This window comes from Haliotis rubra, unplaced genomic scaffold (assembly GCF_003918875.1).
Source record: "Haliotis rubra isolate DU_JTF1 unplaced genomic scaffold, ASM391887v1 Scf233, whole genome shotgun sequence".
NCBI classification, from domain to species: Eukaryota; Metazoa; Mollusca; class Gastropoda; order Lepetellida; family Haliotidae; genus Haliotis; species Haliotis rubra.
In genome coordinates, this window is record NW_025766370.1 from 126,529 (window position 1) to 136,501 (window position 9,973).

General features: G+C 36.2%; 1 protein-coding gene across 2 annotated transcripts in view; it reads left to right on the plus strand.

The window, feature by feature from the left end:
* The window catches only part of LOC124278213 (UPF0415 protein C7orf25 homolog), a 235,119-nt gene that overhangs the window by 19,094 nt on the left and 206,052 nt on the right, over positions 1-9,973 (plus strand). The gene's annotated exons all lie outside the window — the stretch shown is intronic.

Consider the following 9,973-nt stretch of genomic DNA (forward strand, 5'->3'; position numbering starts at 1 on the left):
GACGACTTGTCATCCCCCGGCATGTAATGCGGGGGGATATAGTCATCGCCTCGTCCATCTGTCCGTCCGTCCATAATCATTTGGTTTCCGGAGCATAGCTCAAAGACTGTTCAATTTTTTTCAACAAAAATTGGTAGATATGTCAAACATAACCTAAGGTGGTGCCTTTTGCTATTTACAGATTATTGTCAATTTTTGGACGTTTTGGACTTAGTCTTAAAGAGGGGTGGGCTTCGTTTCCGGAGCATAACTCAAAAACCGTTCAATATTTTTCAACAAAACTTGGTAAATATATCAAACAGAACCTTAAGTTGTGCCTTTTGCTATTTGACAGAATTTGGGCATATTTATTTTTCCCGATTTTCATGGAAACGATTCGGACTTAATCCCAAAAGGGAGGGTGGGCTATGTTTCTGGAGTATAACTCAAGAACCGTTCAATATTTTTCAACAAAACTTGGTAGATATATCAAACAGAACCTCAAGTGGTGCCTTTTGCTATTTGCAGATTTTGGGCATTTTTATTTTTCTGGGTTTCCATGGAAACGATTCAGACTTAGTCCCAAAAGGAGGGGTGGGTTTCGTTTCCGGAGCACAACTCGAAAACTTCTTAATATTTTTCAGCAAAATTTGGCAGATATGTGAGGCAGATCCCAAAGTGGTGCCTTTTGCTATTTGCAGATTTTTGTCATTTATTTTTTTTATGATTTCCATGGAAACGATTTGCACTTAGTCTAAAATCAAGCTGGACTTTAAGTAACTGTCAGATGATTTGTTCTTTCAAAGATGTGGGGGCCGGGGGGATATGTCATCTTCTGATGACTCTTGTAATAAGAGGCGACTAATGAGGCAGGATGCTCATGCTGTTGATCACTGCATCGTCTGGTCCAGACTCGATTATTTACAGGCCACCGGCATATAGCTGAAATATTGCTGAGTGTGGCATAAAACTAAACTCACTCACCTAAGCCAAGTGACCTGTAAAACCTTACCTGATTTTGATAAAGTGCAAAATCAGGTCGTTCAGAAGCATTCATAAAATCTCCAGAGTCATTGTTATGATGATTTTGATTTTCTTATTTGCGATAACAAATGTGTCACAAACGTTAGTAAACTGACTCCCATTAATTTTTATTTTTTTCTGATAAAGTTATGTTGATAAAAGTGACTTTTGGTGATGTGAGTTATTCCCCCTTTATTCATGGGTATACAGGGGGTGCTGGGGTAGTCTAGTGGTTAAAGCGTTCGCTCGTCACGTCGAAGTACTGGATTCGATTCCCTACATGGGTACAATGTGTGAAGACCATTTCTGGTGACACCCGCTGTGGTATTGCTGGAATATTGCTAACGGTGACGTAAAACTAAACTCACTCACTCACTCACTCACTCACTCACTCACTCACTCACTCACTCACTCACTCACTCACTCACTCACTCACTCACTCACTCACTCACTCACTCACTCACTCACTCACTCACTCACTCACTCTCACTCACTCTCTCACACTCACTCACACTCTCACATTCACCCACTCACTCACAAAATGTACGCCTGCTCTTGTTAAGCATCAGGTTGCACAAATCATTTGTGACTCTGTCATCACATATGACATGGTACCGATTGTACATGAGATATTGATACCCAACAATCGTTCATTGAACGGGAGGGAATCACCAGTAGCAGAGTCGTCTAATGTGTACAAGTCTTTGTTCCAAGATGTGTTCCTTAGATGTGTTCCTTAGATGTGTTCCTTAGATGTGTTCCAAGATGTGTTCCTTAGATGTGTTCCTTAGATGTGTTCCTTAGATGTGTTCCTTAGATGTGTTCCAAGATGTGTTCCTTAGATGTGTTCCTTAGATGTGTTCCTTAGATGTGTTCCAAGATGTGTTCCTTAGATGTGTTCCTTAGATGTGTTCCTTAGATGTGTTCCTTAGATGTGTTCCAAGATGTGTTCCTTAGATGTGTTCCTTAGATGTGTTCCAAGATGTGTTCCTTAGATGTGTTCCTTAGATGTGTTCCAAGATGTGTTCCTTAGATGTGATCCTTAGATGTGTTCCTTAGATGTGTTCCTTAGATGTGTTCCAAGATGTGTTCCTTAGATGTGTTCCAAGATGTGTTCCTTAGATGTGTTCCTTAGATGTGTTCCAAGATGTGTTCCTTAGATGTGTTCCAAGATGTGTTCCTTAGATGTGTTCCTTAGATGTACCAGAGGCTTCATCTTCTGTTTAAACCTAGTGAGTGAGTACTAGTGTTGGGAATTGGTTAAAATCTCATAATTGATGATTGCTTCATTACAACCAATCAATCATCGAAAATAATTGGTTAGCGTCATTTTTGAATTTTTCCTGGTTATTTTTGTTAATGCACAAAAACAAAGAAAAAACATGATCGATTGCTTGGTCGTTTAGTCACTGCAACCAATCTTCGATTATTTCAATTAATCGGACCACCACTAGTGAGTAAGTGAGTATGGCTTAACACCGTGTTTAGCATTATTCCAGCAATAACACGGCGGGGACACAGATATGGGCTTCCCTCATTGCATTCGTGTGTGGAATCAAACCCAGGTCTTCAGTGGGCTGGGTTCTTCAGTGTGTTGAATGAATTTAGCTTTAACCACGAGACTACCCCACCAAATTAAGAACAAATAGAGTGATCTGGAACTCAACTCCATGATCCAAGATCATTACTACCTTGCTATTTCAGCACACTTAATTATGGTGTGTGGATGACTCAGTCAACCATCTTGTTGATCAAGGTCTATGCTTAAAGCATGAGATGATAGAATTTCAATTTAATTCAATCAATTTTCCATCAAATTTGTTTCAAGGCATTCCAGGTGATGTTAATAGAGGCTGTTTGCATTTAGATTTGCAGTTTCATCAGCATTGATGCACATGTTTACATCAGAAGCATCGCAAGATGTCAGAATGAGAAACAAATGAACATAACCTCATTGGATAAGGGATGTTAAGTGCAATGTTTTTCAGTACTGGCAGGAAGCGTTAGACCATCTAGAATAAATCTGCCATTCTGTTGTCCACATTTGCAATCAATACTCTGGTGTGTAATGGAATCTGTAGAGTGCACTGAACCACAGTGGACCAGGGCGTGGTATAAACAAGTCGTAATCTGGTGGTATACAGAGAAAGAACAATGCAGAACGAGTGGAGTGAGTACGACATGTATTTCAATACTGGTGGTGACATTCAAGTATAGGGGAGCAGTCCTTGCATGAAAACGACCGACCTCATTAATAAACTTATTAAGCTGCTATATAACCAGAATACTTCGTTCACAGATTCTAACCCAAAAAACATTCAAAGGAAAAATAAGATAAAACAATGTCTTATAGAGATGTAGAAAAATAATGACAGTAAAATAAAGTGAAATTATTTGTGTATTTTTCTTTCATTATTTGTTTGTGAATATTACATAAACACATTTTTCTGATTAAATATTTCAGGATACAGCTACAAACTCTAAACATGTAACTGTAAATTTTCCGATAACTGATCACTGTAACTTTATTTTTCTGTAAATTATTGTTTTAAATAACCCCAAAGAACCGGTTAAACTGTGAAACAATTTATGAAGTTGCTCTGACCTTGATCAAAACCTGTTTTATAAGACACCTTGTTTATGACTACTTGGTATAAGATATATGCTTCTTAAATTTAGTTAAGAACACCAAACATTGGAAGGCTATATGGAGCAGTACCCACCATGACAGATGAACTATATTCATATGATAACAATCAGGTGTTCCTTAACAACATTTGAGTAGTATATATAGTGATAAGGCAGTAGAAACTACCCATTGCATTATTTCCAGTTCTATACTGTAGCTTGATTTAAGCATATGGAACTTGCACAGTGCAACCTTAAACTGCAGAATGCAGCCTCATATGTTACCAACTTGTCAGACCCAGAATATTTTGGTTGTAATGCTGTTCTAAATTATTAATACCAAAACTCAAGCATTGTATTAAGTTATATATTGAGCAGCAGGTGCAACCTGTTTGTCTGCTGCAACAAGGCTATAAACTAAGGTTGCACTTGGTGCAAGTAGTTTTCATTTCCTTAAATCAAGCCCTGTACATGTTCATTCTTTTGATGTTCTGAATCACCAATACCAAAACTCAGGCATTGTATAACATTTTATAGCAAGTGCAACCTGTTGTTTTTTCCCCTGGTGCAACAAGTTTCTACCTAAGGTTGCACTTGGTGCAAGTAGGTTTCATTTCCTTAAATCAAGCCCTGTACATGTCATTCTTTTGATGTTCTGAATCACTAATACCAAAACTCAAGCATTGTATAACATTTTATAGCAAGTGCAACCTTTTTTCTTTTTCTTTTCTGGTGCAACAAGTTTCTACCTAAGGTTGCACTTGGTGCAAGTAGGTTTCATTTAATTAAATCAAGCCATATGTTCATGCAAGCACCTCTCGCCCTTGTGTTGAGAAATGTGTCATAGTTGAGAGAACACTGAAAACACAATCAGTTGGTTGCAAAATATGTTAAAAACATGGTGATGTAGTCCAAAAATAGATCTCCATTTGAAATAAATAATGTACACAATATTACACATTTGTACAAATGTGATGCAAAACGTCAATGTTCATATACAACATGTACTTGAAAAACATTCTCAAAAATGATACTGATTAATAGAAGTATTGCAAACATTCCGCGTGTCACGTACAACATTGCTATTTTGTATCAGTCCTTTGCACAGACTCTTTGGATTATTACAATAAAACTTCCTTGTTTAATAAACAAATAGATGTAGTTAATGAGATTGTATTGTTATTGGTATGGGCTTCAATAATTATTGCATAACAGTTTGATGATCGTACAGCAAAGATACATTCCACTCCAGTGTACACCTCAAATGTTTTTTACACGATTTTAAATGTCCTTTAACGTGTGCTTGTCTCTTGACATCCTTGGGCCAGAGGGATATAACAGTCTTCAAATATTAGAACCATATTGGCAGTGCGATTTGTAAAAAATGTGGTGGACAACCAAAATATGTCAGTATGGAAGGCAGAAAAATACTTTTAATTTCAAGGGGTCTTGGGTTGATATTTTTAGGTTTATTATTATATTTATTTGTATAATATTTATCTTTGTTAGATATAATTCTGTTCAGGGATAGAGGTAAACTAACACAACTTTATCTGCAAAGGAAAACAATATCTGAAAAAATATGCTACGCAAAATTATTTTTAGCTAATTCATTTTATGTTAATCTGATATTATTATACACTCCAAAACCATTCTGTCAACATTTGATGTCTTGTCTGAGCTTATGGCTGTCTCAAAGAAAAAACTTGGTCCATACATATTCCTTATTGAATCAATTTTTGGTTGATCCAAACCCTGAATTACTTGAAGAATTTACATAGGTCTCTTAATCAGCTTAAACACAATAGTGTTTGACTGTATTTGAATTGTTTCATAAAAAGTTGGATTGCAACTGAAACGGAAATGCATGGATGTTACCAATTACCACACTTAATCAGTTGTCCTAAATCTTCTTATTAATTTCAATACGACTTTCTAATAATTTTTGGAGGTTTCACATCAGCAAATCAGTATCATAGTAAACCAACAGATCATTACATTAAAGAAAAACCGACAAGCATCAGAACAGCCATTATGGAAATTAACTCAGACAGGAATATAATCCTTGAATGGAGATGGATCTGTCAAAGAATCCTTCCTGCCAAGTCCAAATTATATTTCTAAATTTAGATCTTCCCAAGAAGTGTTACAGTAATCTTTCAAAAGGGAGATAATCCATAATTATCCCTTCTCAAGTTGCATTCCCAAAGGCAGTTAAAACTAGAAATGGTATGCTTAGGGAATTTCATCAAGATGCTGTAGTTATTAGCAGACCGAGACCCATTACCCTCAGCAAGTTAAGATGCTTGAGATGTTGTCACCAGGTCTAACATCTAATGGTTTTAACATGATTGCTAACCACTAATGGCAGTGCTTGTTCATATTCCCACTTATTCAATCTCCAAAAACAGGAAGAACTCTTTTGCTGAGAGGTGTATTGAAAGAAATATTCTGATTGCAGTTAGCGACAATATTGTTAACCTTCAGTAATGGAGGCTGAACATGCGGAGTGTGATAAGTGTGCGAATTTGAAGTGGCATATACTGATTACCTACCTACTTGTTACATGGCTGATGGGGTTTTGTAATGAGAGGAGGGGTGAAGTTAAAACCATGTGTTCGGAAGGGTACTTCGATTGCCTTGTAAACCCAATGATTCTAACATTTTTGTAACATTGATTTTTTTAAATAGATGTTTAGTTCAAACCATGTGTACTTTGATTGCCTATAAACGCAATGATTCATGCACTTTTGGAACACTGATATTCCATCTTTTTACTAATCCATTTTGAGTTATGCCTGTAGTGGTTTCCATTTATAACACTTACCCAGATAACATTCAGACGCTGCCCAACGTCCGAATGCTATCTGGGTATGTTCTCAAGCCACTGTCACTGTGTGTATCAATTCACATTTGATCAAGGGCAGTGGGTAGCCTAGTGGTTAAAGCATTCACTTGTCAAGCCAATACCTGGGTTCAATTCCCCATGTGGGTACAATGTTTGAAGCCCGTTTCTGGTGTCACCCACTATGATTGCTGGAAAATTGCTAAATGGGGCTTTAAACCTTACTTCTCACATTTAATCTAAGAACAACCATTTGATTGTTTTGTGGTGCCTGGGATATGTTTGAAAGAAATTACTTAATTGCAAAGAAAATATTTTGGTCATTGAACGTGTGTATCTCTTGTAAAAAAGCATGGCAACTGTGTTTTGAATTTTATAAAAGAAATTGTCAGCTCACTGAGAAACAAACAAAGCGACAAAAAATGTAAAGTATCAAACATCCCAAGGTCTCCCTACTTAAAAGATACAGCAGTATGTGTGGCATAGTGTGGAGTAGATTATCCTACAGGATTGAGTGCTTTTAACTTCTCCTACATCTCTATTCAAGATCCATTTTGCAGTTGCATATCTCACAAGATGTAATTTAAAAAAAAAGTAAACTTGTATCAATTTATATGAAATGAGAAAATTTAAATTAAATTCATTTTATTGTTTGCTGATTGAAAATGGAGATCAAACAGGAGGAGTGAGATTTTCCTGTTTCTTGACTTTGAAAATGAATTATCTTTGGTTAGATATGCTTTTGAAATCTTTCAGAGATATTAGAGAGATATCTTTTGAATATTTTAGGCTTATCTATCTTTTCTAAATAATTTGACCTTTTTCAAGAAATATACATTCTGTCATATAAGCCAGTGTCCCAGTTGAAAGAAAATGTTTAAAATTTATAATCTTTCAAGAGAGATGAATTGTATATTGTGCGGCAATTTCCAAAATGTTGTACCATATTCACTGTATTAATCACCCTGCTCCAATCAGCACCCTCTAAACCAGAGTGTAAGTAATCTTTATATATGCTCCTAGAGTGACCAAACGTTTACATGATCATTCATATTTTCATATGTATACATGTCTTACAATTATTTTACAGAAGGGGTATGTATATGTCAGGGTAGAGACTGCGATCTGGTAGAATCGGAGATTCTACCAGTAGAGATTGCGATCGGAGTCTCTACCAGTAGAGATTGCGATCGGAGTCTCTACTGGTAGAATCTCCGATCCTACTAGTAGAGATTGCAATCGTAGTCTCTACTGGTAGAGACTACGACTATATGGAATAACCTCTGCAAGCAAGTGCAAGCTTATGCAAGCAAGTATAATAAGTGGGGGTATTTTGTTTTTGTTTTTTGAGTGGAGTCCAAATTTGGCAGGTTGGTCTCATGATGTAAATACAGTGTGACAAACCATCGCAATCTCTACTGGTAGAATCTCCGATTCTACCAGATCGCAGTCTCTGCCCTGACATATATATTGAACTTCTATCAAAAAGTTTGTTTTATTGACATTTCTACTAATTATTGCGTGACTGCAAAAATAAAATGTTATTCATGTCAGTACGTTTTTGATAAATGCCCTCTGTCAATGTTGAAAGTGCCATGGCCTTATTACTGTGAGTACAGTAATCCCTCTAGTCCAATGGATGCCTTAAATATTCCAATATTTTATAATAGAACCATGAAGTTTCATATAATGATATTGATTGAGGTGACTGGATTGACAACAGTTGTGCATATTTCAACATTTCAAGACAATGTGATATATTCATGAAATAAGATGCATTGTGGGAGTGAGATATGATAGGTGACATAATGAACTACTCAGAATGAGGCTTTCAACTCTGACCTCATGGCCTTGACACATGAGTAGATAAAAGTGTCCAGTTGAAACTAATGATAAGACCAGACTTCTTACTTCATTGTTTACAGATTCTTTTGTGGTAATCCCAGATGGATGGAAGATTGAGAACCTAAACAAAACCCACAAATTTTAGCATCATCTGGAATACAAAGTCACAAAATAGTCTTTTTTCCATTAATTTCTTTAAGGTCAAACACGTTATATTTTGGGTTGCACTTTCTCAGTAAAATACAGATTCTCATACTTTTGTTGGGTTGAGTCCCATCCGGATTCGAACCCTCAATCTAAGAGCCAGGCACCTATTCTGCAGCACATCTAACCGTGTTTTTGCTGAGAAAGTGTTATCCCAAACATAACATTTGTTACATTTGACCACTTTTTAAATGGCATTGTGTGTTCAAGGTGCTACACAATTTTATTTTTCCCCTTTCTAATTATTCTGGGTTGGACAAAATTTCAGGTTTACCACTTTTTTATGGTCAAGAGAATCAGTAAACTGGTTAAAGCTAAAAGTCTGGCCAGAAGATGAGGCCTAGAATCAGCACCATTGTGATGTGCAAGTATACAACCAGTTTGTGAAATGTAAATGAACAAGTCCAATTTCAAACAACAGTTAGAAGAAAACTATTTACATGGAAAACAATAAAAAATGACTTGAATGTTTCTTTCATGGTAACATGAGCTGGGGGAAAGATTTAAATGTTATGTCAAGCTATAGATTTTTACGAAGTGCTGTTTTATTCATTGAACTTTATATGGGTGCAATGCTCTGGGGATATTTCTGCCCAGGTCTCGATAACTGTAATTAGTTCAGTGACTTTATAATGGAGGCAATGTAATTAATGTAATCATTACCTGCCAGAAATATACTACTAAAAATAAATGAAGGATCACCTGACTCTTGACAAATGAGCTGTGGTAATATGAAAGAATTGGTGGTCCTTAATTTATTTATGAGTATATGTCATAAAATTTGAACTTGCTGGCGTACAAGGTGCACTTGGATTGAGTTTTCTTGATCTGCCAAATATAAATAGCATGCTCCCTTTCAACATCGTCAAACAGTTGGTGCTTTCTATTTATTTGAGGTTTGGAATGATTTGGTGTATGTATACTACTCAAAAAAGGTTAAGAAACAGCCATAATTGGAAGGCTTGTGATGCACTGATCACAAACCATGACATAATAAATATATAGAGAATACTAAACGATGTTCAGTGTAATACCATATTTATCAAACGATGGAATGGTTTGGTATCTAACTCACTTTCGCTTGTTAAATACCAAACCATTCACTTGTGTCATAAATATGGTATAACATGGGACATCGTTTAGTATTTTATTTATTACTCACCCAACATTAGCAAAATAATATCTCAAAATTCATCTTACAGAACAAGTGCATTACGCTGTCTTAAACCATGGCTCCTTTGTTTCAGACCAGGGTTTAACTGACCGCCAAACCAGTTAAACCCTGGGTCGGAACTACTTTCCAAACAACAAACTAGGAATTTGCAATAAAATTTTATTCGGGATAATTGACATTTTCGCGATTTTTTTTTCACTTGAAGTGGATATTGAGGGAGATATTAACAAGAGGTGAACACTGCCGGAGCAGTCACTGTAAACGATGGAGTTAAC